At 41.6% G+C, this 27,428-nt stretch overlaps 1 protein-coding gene across 2 annotated transcripts in view; it reads right to left on the reverse strand.

The window, feature by feature from the left end:
* Positions 1 to 26,399, reverse strand: part of FBXO34 (F-box protein 34) — an 81,643-nt gene extending 55,244 nt beyond the window's left edge. The window contains exon 1 of one of the 2 annotated variants that reach the window (XM_007527380.3): positions 26,266 to 26,399. The gene's annotated coding sequence lies outside the window, so the exon portion shown is untranslated. Of the gene's footprint in view, positions 1 to 25,503; positions 25,933 to 26,265 lie in introns of those variants that run through there. The other variant, XM_060174931.1, reaches the window with a different exon arrangement.
* Between the last annotated feature and the right edge of the window lie 1,029 nt (positions 26,400 to 27,428).

Raw genomic sequence — 27,428 nt, forward strand, 5'->3', positions numbered from 1 at the left:
GTGGGATACGGAACTCTGGTGGTGGGAATTGTATGGAATTTTACCCCTCTTATCCTACAATCTTGTCAATCATTATTAAATCAATTATAATAAAGAAACGGAAATGAGTCCTAGATAACCTGGAGAGTAAGAGAAAAAAATTAAGACCCAGATAAATAAATATTTCAGAGCACCAAAGTGCATGACATATTTGAATAGATTCTAGTAGTTTAGAGAATTAAGAACAGCTAGAATAGAGTGTTTACAGGGTAAGAGTAATAACAGACCTTACAATTATTGAACATTTACTTTTCCAGGTATTGCTTGCTCTAAATGGTTAACTATATTATTGTGTTTAATCTTAATAACTGAGGCAATGGATGATTATTATCCTCATTTTACAAAGAAGGAAACTAAGTCATAGCAAAAGAAAGTAGCATGCCCAAGGTCACATAAAGTGGTACTATCATGAATTGAATCACCACATTTTGGCCCCCAAGTCCCACACTTTACCACCATCCTCCCTTTCCCAGTAACTACAGCTGCTTATCAGTTACAACAGACACAGCTTTGCAATTCAATCCTGTACAGCAATCAGATACATTTACATTTATACACAACTGTAGTTGAGCACCAGATGTTGTTCCTAGGTTTGTTTTTCTTTTTCCTTCTTATTTTCTAATTGCTTATTTGAGAGACACCAGAGCACTACTCAGTTTTGGCACTATGTAGTACATGGAACTGAACAAGGGGCCTCTGACCAGCAAGTCCCATGAGCTACTGCTGTGCATTTTCACCACCCTTAATCTGAATTTAGAGACTGTATTTTGTAATGCTTAACCACTTAATCACTCTCACCAAGACAAGTTTGATAATTTTTTTATCATTTACTTGTAGCTTTATGAAATGAAACTTCCAAAAAGACATATGCAGTCTCACACTTAATCTAGCAAGGACTTAGTAATTTATTTAAATTACCACTATTTCATACATTTGTATGTTTTGTTTTTTTTTTCCCTCCAGGGTTATTGCTGGGCTCAGTGCCTGCACCATGAATCCACCGCTCCTGGAGGCCATTTTTTCCCCCTTTTGTTGCCCTTGTTGTTGTAGCCTCGTTGTGGTTATTATTATTGCCATTGTTGATGTTGTTCGTTGTTGGATAGGACAGAGAGAAATGGAGAGAGGAGAGGAAGACAGAGAGGGGGAAAGACAGACACCTGCAGACCTGCTTCACCACCTGTGAAGCGACTCCTCTGCAGGTGGGGAGCCAGGGGCTCGAACCGGGAAACCAGGATCCTTACGCTGGTCCTTGCGCTTTGCGCCACATGCGCTTAACCCACTGCGCCACCGCCCAACCCCCGTTTTTGTTTTTTTTTTGTCTCCAGGGTTATTGCTGGGGCTCAGTGCCTGCACTACGAATCCACTGCTCCTGGAGGCTATTTTTTCCCTTTTGTTGCCCTTGTTGTTTATCATTGTTATTATTATTGTTATTATTGCTGTTGTTGCTGGATAGGAAAGAGAGAAATAGAGGAGGGGAAAAAGACAAGACACCTGCAGACCTGCTCCACCGCCTGTGAAACAACCCCCCTGCAGGTGGGGAGCCGGGGCCTCTAACTGGGATCCCTGCGCTGGTCCTTGAGCTTTGCACCATGTGCACTTAACCGCTGCTCCACAGCCTGGCTCCCCATTTGTATGTATTTATCCTGACCAACAGAATGGAGTGTGCTTAGGGGGGATTATTATTTATGTAAGAAAGTGGCTCAACTTCGTATTCTTGCATGAACATCTGTATGGATGGTCAGTCCCTTTTAAACCTGGTAAAAACAGTTGGAAGAAAAAAATGAATTTAATTTTAGACAAATGAATTCCTATGAAAATGCCAAAGTGAAGAATAATAATAGAGCTGTGAATCTGGTCCTCAGAAGAACTAGAACCAATATCAATAGATAAATCTTGGAAGTTTGAGCATATAGGCTGACAGTTCAGGTCTAGGGAAAAAGCATAGATCAAACATTCTTCACAAACACTGGCTTTCATATTCAACAAGCATCAAAATCACCTGGAGAACTTGTTAAAACACAATCACTGAATTTCATACTCCCTCCTTCAGTAAATCTAGGTGGGGCCTGAGATAAGTGTCCAGGTGACACTGATGTTGTTGGTCTAAAGAAACATACCTGAAGAACCAATGACCTAACAGAGTAGAGCATAGTAATTTACAAAGGAGCTCAAGAAGGCTGGGATAAAATAGAGGAAATGCTACTTCACTGAAAACTAATTTTATCAATTCACCAGCAATCTCCCAACAATTCAATGGAAGATTATGAATCATTAGAATTTATAAGTTCTACTTGCAACAAGCTATTTATTGAACACCTACCAATGTCAAGTGCATCTGTTCCCTGTAACCTGGCCCTATCCCTTGACTTCTGAATTACCACTTACTTCCTAACTGCTGCTGCTTTTCTGAACAACCTCTGTTCTCAGTCAGGAAAACAGCTCAGCTGGTCGAGTGCAGGACTATCATGTCTTGAGTTTCCAGGTTCAATTCCCAGTGCTGTACGTACTGAAGTGGTGCTCTGATCACACACATTCTCTCTCTCTCTCTCTCTCTCTCTCTCTCTCATACACAAAGGTCTATTTCAGAAATAAGTCTTAAGGAAAATAATAATGTCTTGTTTTCTTACATCTCTTCCTATATGCACTTAAAACACTTCAAGGTTTCCCAGGTATGTTTTCTCTTCACCAAACAAAGCTCTCTCAAGACAATTTCACCTAACCCCAAAGTTCTGAGTACCATCATCATCTTATCTCAGCTTTGGCTGAGCTTCAGATTCTATTTCCAAATACCAACCTCAACCAGACATATTATACACTAAGCCTTTCTTATATTTTCATTCCAAAAAACACCACCAGTGAGTGACTAAGAAATCCAAACTAGAAACTTGGGACTTTTCCTAGAAGAATGGCCCAGAACCTTATTTGCAAATTAGAACCTTTCAAGGATTTAAAAGATATAGTAGCAATATTATAATCCTATTATGTCCTAAACACACATGTAAACACAGTGCTTAGTAAAAAGTCTATGATCACTTAAAGGGCACCTTTAAAAATGTGTCATATTTCTGCCAAAAATAAACCTTCTGAAGTCTTCTGAAAACTCTTAATTTCTAATCTTTGTAAGACAATTTATCAAATGTATCAAAAGACAAAAATAAATGTTTGTATAAATTCCTCTAAAGTAAACACACAATTTAGATTCAAATTCCTATTCCCAAGTATCATTCTGTATAGCTCTTTACAGCTGATTTATAAATGGAATAGTAAAAGTTGCAAAATAAATGCATCATTTGAATACTATATTGCTAGCTCATGTCTAGTCTATAAACCAAACACAAACCAGTGAGTGAGGTCTAAATATTCAGAGTCAGTTACATACACACTGGTAAGTCATAAATGGGAGACAGAGAGAGAGTGAGAGAGATATTAATATATTCAAACAAGCTGATAAGAGAAGCCCATGATACAATGCTACTTAAAAGTGTTTGCAAATGAGACATTCAACTCTGTAGTGATAAAGCACCCTTACACCTCTCCTCTTTGGTGTTATTTTGTATTTTGAGTGTTTTCAAAAGAGAATGACGAAGATTTAAAACAGCCGCTATCTACCAAAGTATAATGCTTTGTTTGTGCCCAGTGATATTAGCAAATCTTGTCTACTTTTTCTTGAAAGGATGTGCAGAGATGGGCAAGTGGTGAATCACTAAGTTCACTTGAGGCTATAAAATGCTGCCATTTTCAAATCAAGATGGCCAGTTCCTCATAAATTAAACACAACAAATAGCCTGCAAATAGCCAGTAATATGCCAGCAAACCAAAGAATAAAAACTACCCAAAACTGAGATCAAAGTAAGGTTAGTTTATTTTGGTTGTTGTCTGCTTTAACTGAACAACTTATGCTCATGAATTTATATTACATGAATTAGAATTAAGCTAAACATTTTAAAAATAAAATTTGTAAGCAAATTGCCTCCATGGATACCCAAAAGATTTTCTTTTGAGGAGAAGAAAAAAAAAAGATGACAGCCAAACAGAAAGGAAATTAAAATTGCTAGCTGAAATAAAATAAACCAAAATATGATTTATTTATATTTATAATACAATCATAAAGATATTTGGATGATGGGAAGCAAAAGATATAAGCAAATTTGCCACCCTCTCCCCTTCAAAAAAAATCTGGGGGCCGGGCGGTAGTGCAGCGGGTTAAGCACATGTGGCGCAAAGCACAAGGGCCAGCATAAGGATCTCCATTTAAGCCCCTGGCTCCCCACCTGCAGGGGAGTCGCTTCCCAGGCAGTGAAGCAGGTCTGCAGGTGTCTTTCTCTCCCCCTCTCTGTCTTGCCCTCCTCTCTCCATTTCTCTCTGTCCTATCTAACAACAATAACAACAATAATAGTAACAACAACACTGATAAACATGTTGTATGCTTCACATTGGTTTTGGTCTCACCCTCCCACCTCTGGGAGATTGTGGTATGGCCTCTGCTAGTTTCGCAGGTGCCCTTCTCCCCGCTCCCGGAACCCCTACAGACTTCCAGAGTTCTGGCAGAGCCAAGGGAAGAGAAAGAGGCAGGACAGATCTGTGTGGTGATTGGTTTGGGTTAGTTTGTGAATCGTTGTTCGTGAATAAAGAGATACAGCTTCCCGGGGCCCAGCCATGTGTCCTCGAGTCTCTGTTTACCTCCGCGAAGCTGGCCCTGCCTGCTGGAGCCCCAAACTTTGACACACAACAAGGTCAACAAAAGGGGAAAAATGGCCTCCAGAAGCAGTGGATTCGCAGTTCTGGCACAGAGCCCCAGTAATAACCCTGGAGGCAAAAAAAAAAAGAGAGAAAAAGAAAAAAAAAAAAAGAAAGAAATCTGCCTGTATGTAACTATATTTCCAAAAAGAAGGGAAATAGTACTGATTAGAGATAAGAGCCTAATAATTAATAATGTTGGTGAAGAACGAGTTCAGAAGACATGTTAAGGTTTTTTGTTTTTATTTTTCCATATTTGAGAAAACCTTTTAATTTTTATGTTTTATAAATGAATAGAGTAGATGTAGTCTTTTCAAACTTTAAAAGCTAAAGGTAAAAGAAAGCTTGGGGGTCATGCACGCCCAGTTAAGTACACACATTATCATGCATAAGGGTGAGAGTTCGAGCCCCCACTCACCACCTGCAGGGGGACACTTCATGAGTAGTGCAGCAGGTCTGCAGGTATCTATCTTGCTTCCTCCCTCTCTAGCTCCCTCTCCCTTCTCAATTCTCTATGTCCGGTGAAATAAAATTAAAAGAAAAGAAAAAAAAATGGCTGCCAGGAGCAGTAGATTTGTAATGCTGGCACATTACAAATCCATTACAAATCCCAGCGATAACCCCATTAGCAAAAATAAAATGTTTTTTAAAAAGAAGAATCTTATTTAATACCATCATAATATTAGACTCATGTATGTTCCCACTCCCAAGTTCATGGGGGCATGTAAGGCTCTTCTCACATGGTTTTCATCATCAGATTGCCAAAGCAGCCAACATAACCAAGAACCTTTCTCAAGAGTCCTACTGGATTGCCATCAGAGAAAGAAATGTGAGCGGCGTAACAGAAACTAAGCAAAAACTTGCTAGTTCAACTTCCAGCAAACCTAAGATTCTAATTTATGAACAGAATTAAAGCCCTTTTAACACATAAAATTACTCAAAATTTAGCTCCCACACATATAGCCCCAGCAAAGCAATAAATCAAGAAAGAATATGTGTGGGGGGGAGCATAGTGAAGGCAAATCATAGTATGTCACCTGAATAGCAGTAAATAAAGCACAGAAACAGAGCAGAATAGAGGGCATCAGGAGAGGGTACCGGAAATGTATTGTTTTTTAACGGAAAAATTAAAGCTATAAAGGCAAATTATCCCCCCCCACACACAGAGAGAGACACACAGGAAAATGAATATATACAACTGAGAACCAGGTAACAGCATCCTGGTTTTAGACTTAAAGGACTCTACCCACCTCCAATACATATGATTCAAACAGGGCTGGCCTTGCACCCATCTCCTTCAGAGTCAGCATGTGACCAGCTTCTACCTAATCTATTCTAGCCACCTTGCCACAGCAGCATGTTAGGAAAACAAACAAATAGCCCAGAGTTAGTAATAGTGATGGGAGAATGAAGAAGTTATTCTGAAGAGGAAGAGGAAAACAAACTAAACAAACGCTCTGGTTTGAGAAGCCAATTCTCCAAAGCTGAGTTTGAGTACCTGGATAGGACTTTCAGTTCTGGGAACCAATTTCCTTTTCTACTCCTTATGATTAAGAATTCTTATCAAAAATACTCTTTCAAAGCAGGAAGTCATAAGATACCAACCATTGTTAGTGAAATAAAAAGAATATTTTCCATACTAACCAGAGAACTAAAAATAATAAACTTTTATTAGAAAGGAGGTGGAGGGATGCAAAGAAACTCTCATGCCTGAGGGCTACAAAGTCCTAGGTTCAATCCCCACCCACCCCCCACAACACCACCACCAAAAGCCAGAGGTGAGAGCTGATCTTTAGGGGGAGGGGGTAGATAGCATAATTATTATGCGAAGAGACTTTCATGCCTGAGGCTCCAAAGTTGAGCCAGAGTTGAACAATGCTCTGGTGGAAAAAAAAAAAAAAAAGGAAGACAGTGGGGTAGTATGGTATCTCCAACCTCTTTCTATTAAGTAAGAGAAATTATTTTTCATGGCTCTCTGCATATGCCTTAGCAAGGCATAGTCTGCTCTCAGCTCTGGGCCATATATTCAAAGATGTTCCTATGGGGAACAGTCTTAGAAGACAGTGTCTTCCTCAAGAGAAAAACACAGATACATGTACTCTCTCCCTCTGAAGCAAAGGACAACATGCTAACCGTCCATTATAAAACCTTGCAATCCTAGTTATCTCCAGTAACAAAGCCCACATGTGAGCAGGTGCTATCTGGCCCTCTCAGCAGTGCTGTGTGGGGACCCAGGCTAATAAAACAGGTGATGAGTGTTGATACCCTATTTCATTCTGACCTGATCAGGGGTCAGTGTCCTCTACTATATCATCCATGAAACTGTGGTAGGCTAACTAACCTGTTAGCTTTCAAATAAAAGAAAATCACTGATTTTTTTTTTTTTTAAAAATTCTCAACAAATGGTAAGTAGAAGCTATCACTGCAGGAAGTCAATAGATTATGCCTAAACAAATCAAGAAATGGAGGTCTAAGCATATTCAGAGGGTGATCCCTATGAGAATCTAAGAGATAACTGAAATGATTCCCCCTAAAGAAGCAACTGAGGCAAGGAGGGGTGAGACAAAAGGAATTACTATTTTCATCATAAACTATTCTGAAGCCATTATACTTTTCCCCAACCAGGATCATGTATAAGAGAGAGCCCTTGCTAGTCAAAAGAGGAGAAAAAAAAAAAAAAAAGAACAAGAAACATTTTTTAGTATCTTCATTCCACTAAAATTCTGTAGGTGGATATAGAGAAGTATCTAATTAAGATGTTCTCATTACAGTTATAGAAACCTAGACAGCAACTATTCTGTCACCAATGATCATTTCAAGCCAGAGAACAGTTTCAGTACCTCCAAAAAAGTACCCTGGGGCCAGGCGGTGGCACACCCAGTTGGGCTCATAGTTTACAATGTGCAAGGACCTGGGCTCAAGCCCTGATCTCCAGTTGCAGGGGGGGAAAGCTTCACAATCAGTTAAGCAGTGCTGCAGGTGTCTCTCCTCTCCCATCTTCTTCCCTCTTTACTTCTCTGTCACCATCAAATAAATAAAAATATTTTAGTATCATGCTCAAAAAATTAATAGAAATACTGTTAGGATCCAGCTACCAAAGAACATAAAAATGCAAATTCATAAAGATTTATGCACCACTATTTATGCCCCCCCCTCCATTGCTGACACTATGGCCTATTTACATAATCATTGTTTTGCCTGATCTATCTTCTTTCTACCTCGAGACCCGCCCTGCCTTCAGCGTATTAATTAATCCCACACTGGTTAAAACCTTAGCAACAGTTGCTAAGGGAGTTTCTACCATTAGCCCCCTCTTTCCTTTTCTCCACCCCCTTTCCTAGCCATTTCCTTTTCGACTTGCCACTTCCGGTTTTCTAAGATATAAAAGTGTTGATTCTGATCAATAAAGACACATTGCATTCCCGCTCCGCCACGAGTTCCTGGTCTCTCTCCCACGTTGCTGAGTAAGCAGCAGCCCAAGTTGACTCCACTTGAGTTCTCTCCAACCCAGAAAGCACATGCACGGGAAGAAACACCAGCAACACTAGCCCGGCAACTATGTTTCACTGCAAAATTAACAGTCAACATAATGGAACAATCATGTGTCTATAACAGATGAACAATGGAATACTTCACTATTAAAAGAGAGAGAGAGAGATAAGAGGCTGGGGAGACAGCATAATGGCTCTGCAAAAGGTTTTTGTGCCTGAGGCCCTGAGCTCCAAGGTTCAACCTCCAGCACCACCATAAACCAGAGCTGAGCAGCACTATGGTCTCTATCTGTGTCTTTCCCTCTGCATCTCCCTTTCATCAAAAATAAACAAACAGAACAGGTTTTTGAAAAAGAGATGGAGGGCTGAGATGGTCAAACAGGAAGAATCTGGCTTTACCTCCTACAACAAAAACAAGCTCCTCAGAAATGTGGAATCTACAGAGAAACAGATCTGAACTCCAGGTGAACAAGCTATTTTTTAAATTTTATTTATTATTGGATAGAGACAGAGAGAACTTGAGAGGGGAGGGAGGAAACAGAGAGGAAGAGAGACAGAAAGACACCTACAGCTCTACTTCACCACTTGTGAAGCTTTCTCCCTGCAGGTAGGGACCAGAGGCTTGAACCGAGGGAGAACCTTGCGCACTGTAATATGTATGCTTAACCAGGTATGCCACAGCCTGACCCCATAAACAAGCTTCTACAACAAAGGACAAGTAGCAAGCATCTAAGCAGTGAGGACTGACAGACAACCTTTCCAAGAAAGAAATTCCATTGTGAGACAAGCTGCAATCTGGAAGAGTTCTCAAAGGTGTGGCATTTTACTCTGCAACCTTGCTGAGAGCAAGGTCAAATGGACCCTATACTGGAATTCAAACCAATTAATAACCCTATACCATGACTTAATAAACATGTCAACTAGGGACTGGGGCTGTAGCACAGCAGGTTAAGCACACATGGTGCAAAGCACAGGACATTGTAAGGATACCGGTTCGAGCCCCCAGCTCCCCACCTGCAGGAGGGTCGCTTCACAAGCGGTGAAACAGGTCTGCAGGTGTCTTTCTTTTTATTTTATTTTATTTTTTATTTATTTTTATTTATTTTTTATTTTTCCTCCAGGGTTATTGCTGGGCTCGGTGCCTGCACCATGAATCCACCGCTCCTGGAGGCCATTTTTCCCCCTTTTGTTGCCCTAGTTGTTTCAGCCTCTTTGCGGTTATTATTGACATTGTTGACGTTGCTTTGTTGTTGGATAGGACAGAGAGAAATGGAGAGAGGAGGGGAAGACAGAGAGAGAGGGGGAGAGAAAGACACCTGCAGACCTGCTTCACCGCCCGTGAAGCGACTCCCCTGCAGGTGGGGAGCCGGGGGCTCGAACCGGGATCCTTACGCCAGTCCCTGCGTTTAACCCACTGCGCCACCGCCCAACCCCCTGCAGGGTCAACAGCACCAATGACAACAACAATAATAGCAACAACAATAAACAACAAGGACAACAAAATGGGGGAAAATGTCCTCAAGGAGCAGTGGATTCATAGTGCAAGCACCAAATAATATTAATAACCCCACTTGGTCATGATGAACAATCTTTTTAATATAATGCTGTTTTCTGGCATATTTATGGTGGTCTGTTTATAGGAGAACTTTCAGAGCAGGCTTCATGATAGTTGATTCTTTCAACTGTTGCTTGTCTGAGAAGGTTTTTATGCCTTCATCTAGTCGGAATGACAGTCTAGCAGGATACAGTAATCTTGTTTGAAAGCCTTTCTCATTGAGCACTCGATAGATACCTTGCCATTCTCCTCTGACCTGTAGTGTTTGTGTGGAGAAGTCTGCTGCTAATCTTATGGGTTTTCCTCTGTAGGTGACTCCTATTCGGTTTTTGACTAACTCGTTTTTTGGTTTTTTTTTTTTACTGTTTCCAGTTCTTTATAGATACTTGTTATCAAACAACTATCTAATGTATTGATTTGTAAATATTTTCTCCCAATTATTGGATTGCCTGGCTATTCTTGTGTAGTTTGTGATGTGCTGCAGCTTTTTAGTTTCACATAATCCCATTTATTTACTCGTTTCATTTCACATGCCCATGGGTTGGAATCATCTCTGAGGTTAATATCCTGCAATGCTTTGCCATTATTTCTATGTATATTCAAGTTTCTGCTCTAATACCCAGATCTTTGATCCATTTTGATCTAATTTTGGTGCATAGGGTTTAATGATGATCTAGTTATATTTTTCTACATGTGGCTGTCCAAGATGCTCCAGCACTATTTGTTGAAGAGGCTCCCCCCCCCACTCCATTGAATGGTTTTGGCACCTTTGTTATATATTAGGAGGTGATACACACACACACACACACACACACACACACACACACGTATTATTTCTGGGCTCCCAATTCTGTTCCATTAATCCCTATGTCTATTTTTATTCCAGTACCATACTATTTTGATGTAGACTGAAGGTGGTGAACATACTTTTTTTTCCCTCAGTAGGCCTTTTGCTAATCATGTTTTTAATTAGTGTGTGTGTGTATATATGGTTCCACACAAATATTCAAACAAGTTATTCAATTTCATTGAAAAATGTCATTGGGATTCTAATAGGTCACATTAAAACTGTAGACAGCTTTTGGTAGGTAGGTGTTTATTCTTTCAATCCAAGAATGAGGAATGCTCTTCCATTTCTTTGTGTCATTTCCTATTTCTTTTAACAGTATCCTATAGTTTTCACTATAAAGATCTTTCGCCTCCTTTGGGAGATTCATTCTAGGTTTGTTTGCTGGGGGTGGAGGGGAGGTAGATTGGTTGTAAATTTAAGTTCTTAAATTCCCTTCCATCTAGCCTATAATCTGTATATAGAAATGCCACAGGTTTGTGGGTGTTAATTTTATATCCTGCTATGTAACTGAATTTGTCAATTATTTCTAGTAGTTTTTTTGTTTTGTTTTTGTTTTTACTGGAGTCTTTGGGATTCTCTAGGCGTATTATGTTATTAAGGAATAGTGATAGCTTGACTTCTTCTTTTCCAATATGTATACTTTTGATATCTTGTTCTTGCCTGGTTGCAATGGTGAGAGCCCTCCAGAATTATGTTGACTAATAATGGTGATAGTGGGCATCCTTGTCCAGTTCCAAATTTTAGTAGGGGAAAAGCTGTCTTCCCCTCTCCTCTCCATTTCTCTGTCTTATCCAACAGCAACAACATCAATAACAATAATAACTACAACAATAAAACAAGGGCAACAAAAGGGAATAAATAAATAAATAAATAAATAAAAACTTAAAAAAACAAAACGGTGAGGGGCTAGGCAGTGGTGCACCTGATAAAGCACACATATTACTAAGCACAAGGGCCTGGGTTCAAACCCCTGCTGTCCACCTACGGGAGGGGCACTTCATTTTCGTTAGCAGTGAAGCAGGTCTGCAGGTGTCTATCATTCTATATATATATCACCATCCTCTCTCAATTTTTGTCCTAAAAAAAAAAAAAAAAGGAAGAAAACAGTCACCAGGAGCAGTGGATTTGTAGTGCCTGCACCAAGCCCCAGCAATAACTCCGGTGGCAGTTAAAAAAAAAATTATGGGGGTCGGGTGGTAGTGCAGTGGGTTAAGCGCACATGGCACAAAGCACAGGGACCAGCATAAGGACCCCGGTTCCCCAGCTTTCCACCTGCAGGGGGGTCGCTTCACAAACCGTGAAACAGGTCTGCAGGTGTCTTTCTCTCCCCTCCTCTCTCAATTTTTCTCTGTCCTATCCAACAACATCAACGGCAACAATAACGACAACAACAAAGGGAACAGAATGTGAAAAAATGGTCTCTAGTAGCAGTGGATTCATGGTGTAGGCACCAAGCCCCAGTGATAACCCTAGAGGCTACGTGTGTGTGTGTGTGTGTGTGTGTGTGTGTGTGTGTGTATTGGAAAAAGGCATCAGTATGAAGAATAAGCTGCCACTGCTGGTTTTTCTTTTAACTTTTTATATTTATTTTCCTTTTTGTTGCCCTTGTTGTTTATTATTGTTGTAGTTATTGTTATTGATGTCATTGTTGTTAGATAGGACAGAGAGAAATGGGGGGGGAGACAGAGGGGGGAGAGAAAGATAAGACACCTGCAGACCTGCTTCACTGCCTGTGAAGTGATTCCCCTGCAGGTGGGGAGCCGGGGGCTCAAACCCGGATCCTTAGTCAGTCCATGCACTTAGCGCCACCTGCGCTCAACCCACTGCGCTACCGCCTGACTCCCTACTGCTGTTTTTTGTTGTTTGTTTTCATTGTTGTTTTGTTTTGCTTTTAAGGTAGGGGAAATTCAAGGACAAGAAAAGAAAACTCATTCTGCATCTTTCAGATTTTCAGTCAAATGAACACATTACTCAAAAAGTAAATATCTTTTAACACTATTAAATATTCCACTTACATTTTTTGATATCATGGTATATAAATATTTTAATTACTTGAGGGTTTATACTGACTTTAGAGTCAAGATTATCCTACGTTTCTCACATGAACTAATCATCATCTTGGGAATCACTAGATACAAAAATGTCAAAAGGAAAAAATGTTTCCGTTGGTCCAGAGCACAAGACTAATGAGTGAGTTACCAGATTTATTCCCAAGCACAGCAGGTTCTAAAGAAATGCTCATCGGTCTCTCTTGCACTCATAAAATAAATTAATTTTTATATATTTAAAGAGGGGAAAGAGAAGAGTGTTGAGAACATCTACTAAACCATCCCAAACAACTTGTTATAAATCCTCTGGCTGGCTGCTATGAGTACAAAAATCATTTTTAACCATTGAAAACTAGTATACAGAAACTTGATTTAGTGTACTGCACCAAAGCAAAGGACTCTGGGGAAGGAGGTGTGGGATGGGATGAACGGACAGTGTGGTCCTGGTGTATGATGAGGGAAGGGACCTTAGGTTAGGGGCAGTGAATGTGTCCCAGACACCTATTGAGGGGAGACAAGAGGTTGTGGTATGTCAAAGACTTCACTGTAAATCATTAAAACATAGCCCCCCTGCCAGGAGGAGGAGGAGGCGGCGCATCATCATCCTCAGGAGGAAAAAAAAAAAACCTTGATAAATGAGGAGGGAGGGACTGGGGAAGTAGCACAGTAGCTATGTAACAGATTTTCATGACTGAAGCACAAATACCCTTGGTTCAATCATGGAAACTACCATAAGGTGATGCTGAGCAGTGCTCTGGTTAAAAGAAAAAGATATTGGGAGTTGGGCGGTAGTGCAGCTGGTTAAGCGCAGGTGGCGCAAAGCGCCAAAGACCGGTGTAAGAATCCCGGTTCAAGCCTCTGGCTTCCCACCTGCAGGCGGTGAAGCAGGTCTGCTGGTGTCTTTCTCTTCCCCTCTCTGTCTTTCCCATCTCTCTCAATTTCTCTCTGTCCTATCTAACAATAACGACATCGATAACAACAATAATAACTACAATAAAACAAGGACAACAAAAGGGAATAAATTAATAAATATTTTTAAGATATTAAATAGATAAATAAATAAATAAGGGGCTGGGTGGTGGCACACCTGGTTGAGTGCACACACTACAGTGCTCAAGGGCCCAGGTTCAAGCCCTCCAGTCTCTACCTGCAGGGAGGAAGCATCACAAACAGTGAAACAGTGTTACAATTGTATCTCTTCCTTCCTATCTCCTCCTCCCTACTCAATTTCTATGCCTCTATCCAAAAGTAAAATAGATAAATAAGGTACAGAAACTGAAAGTATTCTCAAGCACACTCAACGAGCAGACAGGACAAAATCCAACTGGAAGTAACGCTGCACGACTATTCTAGGAAAGATTTCTTCTTGCTCAGCAAAAGCTCAGCTATCGAGAGAATGCCTTAACTCAACAAGTGAGAAGCCACTACACTGCACACTTCCAGTTTCCTCCAATCAACTATAAAATTAAAACAGATCCTCTAAAATCCATTAAGTGTTTCTTCTGTTAGTATTTCACCATGAGGCGGTCTCTCTCATGAAAACATTTGTTAATAAATTAATTTTTTTAATTTCAAGATTTGCAAGTTAACAGTACTAATATAAAAAACAGCATATAAGCATACCATAACATTAAAAGAAATAATAAATGCATCTTGAAATTCCACTGAAAACTTTGGTGTCTAACTATTTTATTATGGAGGCTGTTTAACATGTTAAAACACAAAGAAAATGTCAAGTGAAAGAATCCCTGGAGCATAAAGATGTGTCACCTCCACTGAACTTATTTTCAGGTTCCATTTTGATAGTCCTCTTCGGAGAATCCTAGAGGAGCTCAAATATTATGGTGACAGGAAAGCTCTTCATCAAGAAGGCTGCCTGAACTAGAGAAGCCTATCCCCTAGGGCTGAAGTGGCCAGTGAGCAGAATGTACCGAGAACCTCCAGAGAATAATCCTGATGGGTGAACTTGAAATAAAATCCCATGGCCTACTTTGGAAACAAGATTGCTTCTCCTAGTTCCTGGACAATACAGCAATGGGTCCTTTGAGGCTTCCTTATCAAACTCAAATTTCATCTTCAGAAAGTCCAGTTAATCAATAATTCCCTACAACAGAGCCTCGGAGCTATTGTACAGATACAAACAATGCTATAGAAATTATATTGTTTACTTTTCAAGAAGAAATGAAGACTTTAATAACTAAACCATTAAATCTACTAGGTGAAGTCAAACAGCAAAATAGAAAACAGAATTTCAGAAAAATAAATGAATAAAGATACAAAATTAAATAGCTCCATGAATGTCCTTACAGATAAGGGATAAAAAAATAAAAATAAAAATAAGCAAGTTTTCAACTGTGTCCACAATTTGGAGACATAAACCAGAAAGTTAAAAATATAGTATAGGAAATAACAGTATAGCAAGCAATAAACAGTTTGTAGCGAAGTACTAGGATGCTAAGTACTCAATGTATAAGGTAAAAGTAAGGAAATGGAAAGATTACAGAACTGAAGAAGTTTTATGGCAAAGAGTCTCTTACAGTGGGTGATTATACCTAGAAAATTGGAAAGAGAAAGGTAAAAGCTACTTAGCTGAGCACGGATGTGCTGCAGTCTGTCACTATCAAAAGAAAGGGCACGAAAGTCTTAAAAGCTATGTTTAAGCTCTAAGGTCCCAGGTTCAAAGACACCACCGTAAGTCAGAGCTGAGCAGTGCTATGGTGAAATAAATTAAGTAAATTGATGTCATAGAAACCCTGAGCACAAGAGTAACATCCTAGTAACATTTCTGTCCAATTAACCTGGCAACCACGTACAGAAGGACTGAGGAGAGCAAATAATAAGACTCTCTCCCAAAGAGAGCCCAGGAGTTAACTCACCCAGTAGAGCACACTAAATTTCCTTATTTGTTATAAAAGCATTTAACTCTGGGACAGTCAGATAGAAGGGTGATACACAGCACAAGGTATTTGGGGAGGGAATGAGGATCATGCCCTCAAGGAGGGCCCATCTCCCTACAGCTCCATGTGTCCACTGTATTCTCTAAATGCAATCTTTTATTCTGGACTTTTTTTCTTAAGGTAATAAACCTTTTATTTTATGTTTATTACACTGAGTTTCACATGAGAAAGAAGAGCACCACTCTCAGACATGGACATCAGAGATCCAATTGAGAACGTCAGGTATGCAGCCCTGATCCTCCACTCAGCAGCTGAGTCATTCCCCCATCACCACGTATTTTGGATTTACATGGAGGGTCACGACACAGGCACAAGTGATTAACTCATTGGTCCTGTGTGAATGGACTCAATTCTCCAGCTCCTTTGCTCTCCCTGGAGGTCAGTGGGTAGCAATGAAAGTTTCTATTCTAGTAATGTGGTTGGCTCCAATGACAACCAGAGTTCGGCACTTTCCAAAAGTGGTCTCATTAACATAAGACAGCCTTGTAGCTCTTACTACTTAGGAAATGCCAAGGGCTTTGAGGCGTTCTGAGCCAAACAAGATGAAAACCCAATATATATTTCTTCCTTTTTTCAAAAATTTTTCCCTTTTTTGTTGCCCTTGTTGTTTATCATTGTTGTTGTTATTATTCTTATTGCTGTCGTTGTTGGATAGAACAGAGAGAAATTGAGAGAGGATGGGAAGATGGGGGGGGCTGGGGAGAAAGATAAAGACACCTGCAGACCTGCTTCACTGAACTTCACCACCTATTAAGTGGACCCCCTGCAGGTGGGGAGCCAGGGGCTTGAAACAGGATCATGATGCCCATCCATGCGATTTCTGTCATGTGCACTTAACCCACTGCGTCACCACCCGGCTCCCCCAATATATATTTCTTACTGTAACCCACCATATTAGCCATGGAAGCAAAGAAAAGGGATGAACTAAAGATGTCATAATGGATGTCCAGTACTTGCTAACAGCTGCCAGTAGGCCCCTGAATTTTCCTTGAGAATCCACTTTTATCCAGTCATGTAATTTAGGTGACAATAACTGTACCTCTGTGCCCCACCCCCAGCACACACATACACATACACACAGCTCCAGGGATAGACCCAGGCAGGCTAACCCAAATATTATGTTCTTATATGGCTTCAGTGGCAGAATCAGAGATGTCTATAAAACCCAAAGTCAATTAAATACAAGATGACAAGTGCTGGGGCTTCTGGGAAGAAGAATTCTTCAAGCTGCATGATTTTTAAGCAGAGGATCATAAATCACCAACCACAACCCTGTATAGATTCAGTTTATCTGGGGCTTGCAACATCAGACAGAACCACGGGACGCAACCGAGGCAGGCTGGAGCTATGACCCGGTAACCAGTGCAAACTCGCCCGCCAGAAGAAAAAGCAGAGGGAAAGTGCGAGACAACAGGCTTTCTGCTGCCACCCGCAAGCAGAGGGACTCAGAGGTCATGCAGGAGAAGCAGGAAAAGGCAAACAAGAAGGAGGAACCCACGTAGCTTTGTGGCTTCGTGTCCAACTCTCTTGCCAGTCCTGCCAGGCTTGTAGTTTCCTCCTGTAGCGCTCACAGGCCCCAATAGGGACGGCATTCCCTTTGCCCTGAGTCTGCAGCGGGTCCCTTTTGTGCTTCCTTCACCTCAGGTAGCCTCCCTCCCCCTGAGCCACTCCTGGGGTGAGAGGGTTACCCTTTCCCAGTGTTTTTTATTTCTGTGGGGCTCACCCCAAAGTATTAAAAGTAGCTTTGTAAAATAAAGGAAAAAAATTTTTTAAGATTCAGTTTATCTATAAACTCAGGTGAGAAGAGGAAAGTATACTTAGACTTTGAATAGCCTCTAAGCAAAACTTAGAATCTCCTGTTACTGAGAATTCAGTCAAGAGACAATAATATTAGCTACACCTGCCACTCTGTCACCAGTAGAAACAACAGATACTTTCTTAGTACATTATCATTGGTTGCAGATACCTCCAAATACTATCCATTACTATTTGGAAATTACAAAGTCCACACTAAGTCTTATTTAACAAAGTAATATAAACTACTATCTCACAATTTAACAAGTATTTAGGGGAGGAGGGCGGTAGCGCAGCAGGTTAAGTGCATGTGGCACAAAGTGCAAGGACAGGCGCAAGGATCCCAATTCGAGCCCCTGGCTCCCCACCTGCAGGGGAGTCACTTCACAAGCGGTGAAACAGGTCTGCAGGTGTCTCTCTTTCTCCCCCCCCTGTCTTTCCCTCCTCTCTCCTGTCCAACAATGACAACAATAATAACTACAACAATTAAAAAAACAAGGGCAACAAAAAGGAATAAATAAAATAAATTTTTAAAAAGTATTTGGACAACTATTTTTTTTAATGTAACAGGCTTTCCGTGTGGTCCTATGCATTCTGTTTCTAAATATGACTCAGAAAAGGAGTCCTATAGAGCAGATAAAAAGGTCAAGAACCTTCCCTATACCTTCAGCAGAAACACTTCCGGTTCCTACCCACGTAGTACTTGAGCTTCTGTGAATGTTCTATGATCACAAAAGTAGTAAAGAAAGATAAGGTTCTGATAACCAAAGTACAAATACATCATACTTCACCAGGATTTTTCAGCATTGAGAGCCTGTAAATTTGAGCTGGTCTTGTTATACTCACAACATTAAAAATGTAAATGGTACAGCTGACCAGTATTTTCAATCTCAGGGAATTAAAACAACACTTCTTTGCAAAGAAACTGTAAAAACCAAAAATGGGTTAGCTGTATCACATTGAGGGAATCTGTGCTAAGTGACATTTTTCACAAACTGAGCATACTGAGGAGAAACTCTTATCTATTCACACAAAGATGTCCTGGTTCCATAGAGGAACGTTTTCCATATGCCCTTGAAACTAAAGTCTCACATATGAAATAAGTGTGGCCTGCATAAGATACAGAGCGTAGGGGGCCCCGGTGGTGGAATACCCAGTTGAGCACATACATTTCAAGCCCCCACCCCTCACCTGCAGGGAGACACTTCATTAGCAGTAAAGCAAGTCTACAGGTGTCTATCTTTCTCCCTCTCTATTCTTCTCCCAACTCAATCTGTCTCTATAACTACCGTCTAATAAAACAGGAGGAAAAAAGATACACAGTAAAATATTTTTAATAAAAGATATGGAGGGAAGAAATTAACTTATAATGGAGATTCTGTCCAAAGAACCTATTCTTCTTGCCATGTATGGTAGCAGAAGTCCCCATAACAGGCTGTCCTGCAGTTTTGTTCTGGGGTTTGTTCCTAGAAGCTATGTCTAAGATTTTCATTCAACCCATTCAATGTTTACATTTTCTTCTCAGTAAATCCCCCATTTGCTACAACTACTTAGAGCAACTGTTATTACAGTTTTTAAAATAATAAATCAAGTACAAAAGTAAACAGTATACAAAAAAAAATCCCATTAGCAGTTAGAAACCCCAAAAAGAGTTAACAGTTTGATGTATATAGATGTAGGCATGACCTAGAAATAATTGTAACTGAAAGTTAAGGGTCAGTTTACAAGAAGCATTATCAAGAGCTAAGAACAGAGCTTTAAAGAGTTTGGATCTGGGAGAGAGAAAAAAAAAAAAAAATTTCAGCAAACTCAAGAAATCAAGAGCAGAGAGGCAAAGAACCAAGAGAAGAAAGAACTTAAATGAAGTTCTTATATACAAGTAAATACTAAAGATATTAAGATTTAAAAGTTTTTTTTTTTGCACTTCCTCAGAAATTGCCACTAGGTACAAATGACATTCAGTTCCTTCTAAGAACAGATTTCAACCACACCTGCCTGCTACTGTTCATTATGCATACTTCTATCTGCATAGTCTATTTCCTTTTTAAATTCCCTCACTGAATCCTCAAGTAAAATTCCAATTCAAGACCAACACTAAGGAAGCTTTCTCTGACTGTCCCAGTTGCCTCTTCTGAATTTGTGTAACATTACCTCTTCGGACACACTAAAAATCAAACTAAACAAATTAAGTTTAAAGAGAGCAAAAGCTGTGTTCTTCACTTCTTTACATGCTGAATACCTAGCATAACATAAATGCCACTCAAATGTACTGCTAACAGTGTCATTCCTTTAAACAGGTAGTTTAGAATCATACAGGAGAAGAATGCAGGAGACTGAAAAGTAAGATTTACTGGAAAGGTGCACAAAGCAACTTATATAGTGATGGTAATGTTCTAAATAGTTATGCACTACTGCTTAGTGATTGGGATACACTGAGAAATACATCGTTAGGCTATTTTAATCATGTGAAGAGGATATGCTTACACATGCCCAGAAGGTACTGCCGACTATATACATCTAGGCTATATGTGGGGACCACCACTGTACATGTGGTCTGCTGGTCAAAACATCATTATGCAGCATCACCTGACTATGTTATGGGTCTTGCAAGGGCAATGGGTTACACAAACATACTTTTAGTATAAACTTGTCTAAACTAAAGGAATGCTGTGCATAAAGTTTGTATATTTCACTACATACATATTTTAGAAGTCTTTAGGGGACAAGCAAAATAGTTTACTTGGACAGTATGCTGCTTTGCTTTGTACTCAACCCAGGTTTGAGACCAGCCCCTACTGCCTAGAAGGAAGCTTCAGTGTGGTGGTCTCTTTCACTCTTTCTGCCTGTCTCTATTTGTTGATTAAAACAACAGCGGGCAAGGGTAGATAGCATAGTGGTTATGCAAAGAGACTGTCACGCCTGAGGCTCTGAAGTCCCAGATTCAATCCCCGCACCACCATAAGCCAGAGCTGAGCAGTGCTCTGGTGTTTCTGTGTCCATCTCTCTCAAAAATAAAATAAATAAAATACTTAAAAAAAAAAAAAACAGCAAGGGCAGGGGAGATAACATAATGATTATGCAAAGAAACTCTCATGCCTGAGGCTCCAAAGTTCCAGGTTCACCCCAACCACCACTACCATAAGCCAGAGCTGAGGAGTGCTCTGGTAAAAATAAAGTAAAATAAAATAAAAACAAAGCCACATAAGTTCAAAATGGCATGCTGACAGTGATTAGGGTTAAGTATACTTAATCTGAAAAGCACTAAAAATGTAAAAAAAAGAATTGATGACTGAGTAAAGGAATGATGGAAGGACAGATAAGCAAATATAGAAAAACATGAACTACAGACCTAAATAGTAGTATTCAATGTACAGACAATTCTTTCAACTTTTCTGTGATTTTTTAAAAGTTTTTTTATTATCTTTATTTATTGGATAGAGACAGCCAGAAATCAAGAGGGAAAGAGGTGATAGAGAGGGAGAGACAGAGAGACACCGGCAACTCTGCTTCACCACTCCCAAAGCTTTCTCCCTTCAGGTGGGAACTGGGAGGCTCGAATTTGGGTCCTTGCACATTATAACATGTGCACTCAACCAGGTGCACCACCTCCTTGCCCCACTCAAGTATTTCAGAAGTTTGTCAATTAAAGAACTGACCTTGTAGGAAAATTAAATGAAGGTGTGTGTGAAAGCACACACACACATACCATACACACACCCCTCTTAAGAGTGAGATGATTGCCTATACAAGACTGTTCTGGCATTGACTGCATGCTCTTGCACTTCTATTGTTACATCCATTCTAGGACAATAGAAATCTGCAGAATCTGAACTCAATTTGTGATAATCTGTTCCCCATTCTTTTTTATCAGAGTTACTAATATCTTTTAAACTGACATTAGATAAGACCTCTTGCTAATCTAGGGTAACAATTGGTTCATACTCTTAATGCAATTGTAGCCTTTCAGACCTGTGGCCCTCCCTGGCAAGGGAATGCTAAAACAAAGATCTCTGCAGCAAGAACAAGTCATCTGTGTCAGTCTGTGGTTACATACCTGGTATAGATGTAATCAAAGAAATCTTGGGTGACTGAAGCCTGTTTCTGATAACAGTAATACTTATACATTACTTAGTTCCACATTTATACCCACCTACAATTATGCTAAAAACAGGAAATGTATGTGCCAGGATTCTGAAGACAAGTATTTTTAAAAGGAAGACCCAGAGCCTTTTCTGTGGAGAGTTAAGTAAAGTTCAGGAAATGAAAAGTTGAGAGTTAGACAGTTCGAGGCCATGGGTTCAAGCCCTGGCTCCACAAGGAAGTACTATAAAAGATACAAGGGAGCTCCATGAGTGGTAGAGCAGTGCTGTAGTGTCTCTATTTCCCTAAAACAATGAATGAAAAAAATATTCACTGACTTTCTGGGGAGGAAGCTCAGTGATAATATTGCCTATGAGCAAGGCCCTGGTGCCACAATAAAAAAATAAAAGTAAAAAGAAAAGAAAATAAAAAGAAAATGAAAGATTGATAAGAAACCTTTAACATTAAAAACACCTATATTTTATGCATTAATACTTTTCTGGATAATATAGTATCAACTTCAAAATATCATAAGCAGGAACTAAAGAAACGGATATAAATTATGCAAAGATAAGGACTGCCAGTGAATTCAATTTCCAGATGATCTAAATGCATTTGCAGTTGATCTGTTCTTTTGTTGTTGTTGCTTCCACTTATTTTTGCATGCACTTACTATTTTTAAAATCAGCTCAGCTCTGGCTCACAGTGGTGTCAGGAACATCCTGGCACCTCAGAGGGTCAGGCCCAAAAGTCTTTTTAAATCACCACAATGCTATCTCCCCATCCTATAAAATATCTTAAAAATAAACCTATGGGGGTCAGGTGGTGGCACACCTGGTTGATCGCACATGTTACAGTGTGAAAGGACCTAGGTTCAAGCCCCTGGTCCCCACCTGCAGGGGGAAAGCTTCATAAGTGGTGAAGCAGGACTACAGGTGTCTCTCTCTCTCTCCATCTCTATCTTTCCACTCCTTTCCACTTACACTACTGAAAGTAATTTACAGAGGCATGTATTAATTAATAGAAAGGGTGCTTTTGGAAGTCAGGCGGTAGTGCAGCGGGTTAAGTGCACATGGCACAAAGCACAAGGACGGGAATCCCAGTTTGAACCCCCGGCTCCCCACCTGCAGGGAAGTCACTTCACAGGTGGTGAAGCAGGTCTGCAGGTGTCTGTCTTTCTCTCCCCGTCTTCCCCTCCTCTCTCCATTTCTCTGTCCTATCCAACAACAATGACATCAATAACAACAATAATAGCTACGACAATAAAACAAGGGCCACAAAGAGAAATGAATAATAAAAAAAAGGGTGCTTTGAAATGACACAAATGCATCCTTCAGTTTCATTATATTTTGCAATGATCCTTTCTTATTAAAGCATATACAGGACATCCTCAATACCATCAATTTCTTGTTAAGTTAGTAATGTTCGTCTTGAGGATAGACTGGCTCATATTTCTTCTTAAAGATTTTTTTAAAATATTTATTTCCTTTTTGTTGCCCTTGTTTTAATTGTTGTAGTCGTCGTTGTTGGATAGGACAGATAAATGGAGAGAGATGGGGAAGAAAAAGAGTGGGTGAGAAAGACACCTGCAGACCTGCTTCACCACCTGTGAAGCGACTCCCCTGCAGGTGGAGAGCCAGGGGCTCGAACCGGGGTCCTTACACGCCAGTCCCTCCCTGCACTTTGCACCACCTGCGCTTAATTCGCTGCGCTACCTACCGCCCAACTCCCGACTGGCTCATATTTTACCTAGAGTCTTCACTCCACACTGTCACCACACAAATCTTTATTAAAAAAAAAAAAACCAGGGGCAGGCTAACACAACATCCCTACACACCATGACTACAGGTAGGCGGTTCAGGCTCAAGTCCTGGGACATGGGAGGACCTTGGCATTTGGGGGTAGCTCCACCAATGGTGGAGTAGTGCTCTGAGATTTCTCCAATAGTTTCTCTGAAATAAATGGTTTTAAATATTTATTTATGAGAAAGAAGAGGGAGAGAAAGAACCAAAGCAGCACTCTGGCACATGTAGTGCCTAGGGTTGTACTTGGGACCTCATGCTTGAGAGTTCAATGCTTTCTACACTGCACTACCTCCCAGGGCTTGCGATAAAATTTCTCATTTCAGGGAGTTGGCCGTAAGCGCATGTGGCACAAAGCACAAGGATCCCAGTTCGAGCCCCCACCTGCAGGGGAGTTGCTTCACAGGCGGTGAAGCAGGTCTGCAGGTGTCTATCTTTCTCTCCCCCTCTCTGTCTTCCCCTCCTCTCTCCATTTTTCTCTGTCCTCCCCAACAACGATGACATCAACAACAATAATTACAACAATAAAAAAAACAAGGGCAACAAAAGGGAAAATAAATATTTTTTTAAATTTTCTCATTTTCTTATATGTATTTGAGAATCTTCTTTTAACCACTAAATATATATATATATATATATATACTTAATTTATTGGGGGATTAATGGTTTATATCAATAGTAAAATACAACAGTTTGTATATGCATAGCATTTCTCAGTTTTCCACGTAACAATTCAACCCCCAGTGGTCCTCCTCTGTCATCATGTTCCAGGACCTGAGTCCTCCCCCACTCCTATCCAAGAGTCTTTTACTTTGGTGCACGACACCTACATCTATCTTTTTTTTTTTTAAGAATTTTATTTATTTATAATGACAGTGAGACAGAGAGAGAGAGATACAAAGATACAGAAAGCAACCAGAGCACTGCTCAGCTCTGCCTTTAACATGGGACTCTGGAGCCTCTCTCCTCAGCCAGAGATAACATTTTTAATAAAGTCAGTCTAGGAGCAGTGAAACTGAACAAGTGTGAGGAGCATTATGCACCCCCTACCCCCAAACCTAACAATTTTCAGAAGTGTACATAAAGTTGTCATACTTCCAACATATGATAAAGATGAAAATATTTACACATAACTGTTGCTTTGTGAACTTTTAGTCAAATTTAGTAACAATTAAATTCAAGGACACATTTTCTTTTGTTTCTTGGATTAATGGGCATAGCATAATTTCCTCCGGCAAGCTGGTAGGTATTCTCTATCTCAGAAATAGAAAATACCTATCATTTATCTTTAAAGAGCAAAAGAAGAGGAAATATTAACAAAAAAAAACAAAAAAAACAAAAAAAAAACCCCACAATCAAGGTCAGTGAGGAAGGATTATGGACACCCATCCCAGCTTCCTGCTTCAAACACAAAATTGTAATTATATTCCCATTTTAACTCATCTACCTTTCCAACTATAATTCCATTTTAATGATTCTACAAAATAACTGATGTGCTGAAATAAGAGGGAAGTAATGGCAGGTGACCTAGCTTTGAAAGCTGTGGAAGAAAAATATTCATAGACAAGGTTTTTTGTTTTTTTTTTTTTAACTCCGCAGTTTCATATTTGAAAGCACTACAAACAAAATTGTAGTTACTTGTCCAGACAAGCAGTCCTGAAATATGTTATTATATTGTTAAATACTCATCTTAGTAAGAAAGCAAGAAAAAGGCTTGTTGTTGAGCTATAACCGTAGGAAACCTTCAATTATTCCATGGTAGTATGGGTTAAGAACAACCTGGATGAAATTCTCAAGTAATTATTACTTGAGGAGAAAACTGGATTAATTCAAATGTCCCCACCTCCTTACAAAAGAAAAAGTGCCTATTAAGATCTGCTCTCTACGTGGCTGAGAGAAAGAAAATCTCAGGTTTGTCTAGCAAAGAAAGCAAAGCAAACTGAAATTAACAGCATATTTTTAAAAAATAATTCCGATCAAACTAAACTGAGTTAGCTTCCTGAAAGGCATTTAAACACTCACGTCTACCTAGCCCTCCCCTCCCCCCCACAGGCAAAATCACTCTGGATTTTGACTTTTCTGAAGCAAATGTGTCTTGTGTCGAACTGTACTAGCAATGAGATCAAGTCCAAGAATTTGGCAACTCTTACGTTCAAATGGTTTTAAAATGATGATCCCGAACTTTCGATTCAAACCCGCTGCGATTCCGGGCGTTGGGTTTCCAGACTTCCTCAGGCTCGGTTCGGGGAGTGCGGCGGGGGGGGGGGGGGGGGGGGGGGCCTTCCGCGCCAAGGGCCCCGCAGGGCCTTCAGTGACATCACAGTCCCGCTCCCGGAACCCCCTGACGTCACGGTCGCGCGGACCCGCAGCACTATGACTTCATCGCGCGGACCCAGCCGAGCCGCAGTCGAGTCGCGCCAGCCGGAGGCGAGACAAGCCTCAGCCCAGCCGGCTCCCCGGGAAGGTGAAGGGCGGGCGCCAGCTCACCTGCGCCTAGACAGGCAGGGGCAGAGTGGCCGAGCCCGGGCGGGCGCGGCCAGAGCGAGGCGACCCCCTCCTCCGGCACGACTTCCTCACCCGCCGCGAGTCCCCAGGATCCCGAAGGTCGGCCGTCCGGCCGGGTGCCTCCGCACGGCCTATCTGGGGTCTCCTCGGACCCCGCGCCTGCCCGCTCCTCCGTGGCCCTCAGGGCTCGGCGCTCGGCCGCGCGCGGGCGGAGACAGCCCAGCCGGAGGCGCGGGCCGCGGGGTCGCTGCCCACCACGCGCCGGGCGAGCTCTGCACCCGCGGGCGACGTCCCCGCCCCCACCGCCCGGCGCCCCGGGAGCGCGGGAGGGGGCGGGGAGCGGCCACGGTGGCTGCCGCCGCCGGACCCCGACCGCGCCGCCTCGCCCCACCCCGGCCCCGACCCACCTGCGCTCCTGCCCGGGCCGGGTCCTGGCCCGGGACTGCGCACCCCGATGCGTCGGCGGCTGTGGCGGCGTCGGCGGCGACGGGAGGCCTGGCTCATTCCCCAGCGCCGAGGCGGACCGAGCGCCCAGCGCCGCGCGGCGGAGCCCAACGCTCGTCCCGAAACCCATTTGTTTGGCTAAAACGGCGTGACGTCACACGCCGGCCCAATCGACGGTTGGCATGGGGAGGGAGGGGCCGCCGAAAGCTGGGTGTCGCGGCGCCCTCCGGCGGCCACTGTGCGGAACTTCAGGTGCTAGGGAAGGGCGCCGCGGGTCTTGAACAGGGTGAAGCGTCTGCGGGGCCCCCAAGTGGTGGGGAAGAAGGGAACCTCCAGAAGGACCTGTAGGGAAAGGACCTAAGTCTACCTAAAGCCATTCACAGCTGCGTATTGACTAATCTGCCGTGTCTATGAATTCTGGCGTGACGACTGTTCGTTTTAGCTTCGGGCATCTGGTTCCTTTCCCTACAGGTCGTTCATTAGGTAGACTTAGGTTTTGGTTCTGCCCAAGTGATTGATTTTTTTAATTTTTTTTTTTTTATCTTTGATAGAGACAGCCAGAAATTGAGAGAAAGGGGGAGAGAAAGAAGGAGAGAGACAGACACCTGCAGCACTGCTTCACCATTCTTGAAGCTTTCCCCCTGCAGGTGGTGGCTGGGGGCTTGAACCAGGGTCTTTGTGCACTGTAACACGTGTGCGCCGCCAGGTACGCCAGCACCCGGCCCCCGTAATTTTTTAATAACATTTTTTTATGGGCTGGGTGGTGGCGCACCTAGTTGAGCGCACATGTTACAGTGTGCAAGGACCCAGGTTCGAGCCCCCAGTCCCCAACTGCAGGAGGAAAGCTTCACAAGTGGTGAAGCAATGCTGCAGGTGTGTCTCTCTTGACTCTCTCCCTCTCTATCCCTCCCTTCCCTCTTGATTTCTGACTGTCTCTATCCAATAAAAAAATTTAAAATTTTTTTTGAGATTTATTTATTTGCTAGGATAGCAGTTGATAGAGGAAATGGAGATAGAGAGGGAGAAAACCACCTGCAGGTGGGGACTGGGGGCTTGATCCTTGGTCGTCCTGCATTGTAATGTGTGCGCTTAACCGGGTATGCCGCCATCCATCATCATTGTCGTC

Source organism: Erinaceus europaeus, chromosome 16, assembly GCF_950295315.1.
Source record: "Erinaceus europaeus chromosome 16, mEriEur2.1, whole genome shotgun sequence".
NCBI classification, from domain to species: domain Eukaryota; kingdom Metazoa; phylum Chordata; class Mammalia; order Eulipotyphla; family Erinaceidae; genus Erinaceus; species Erinaceus europaeus.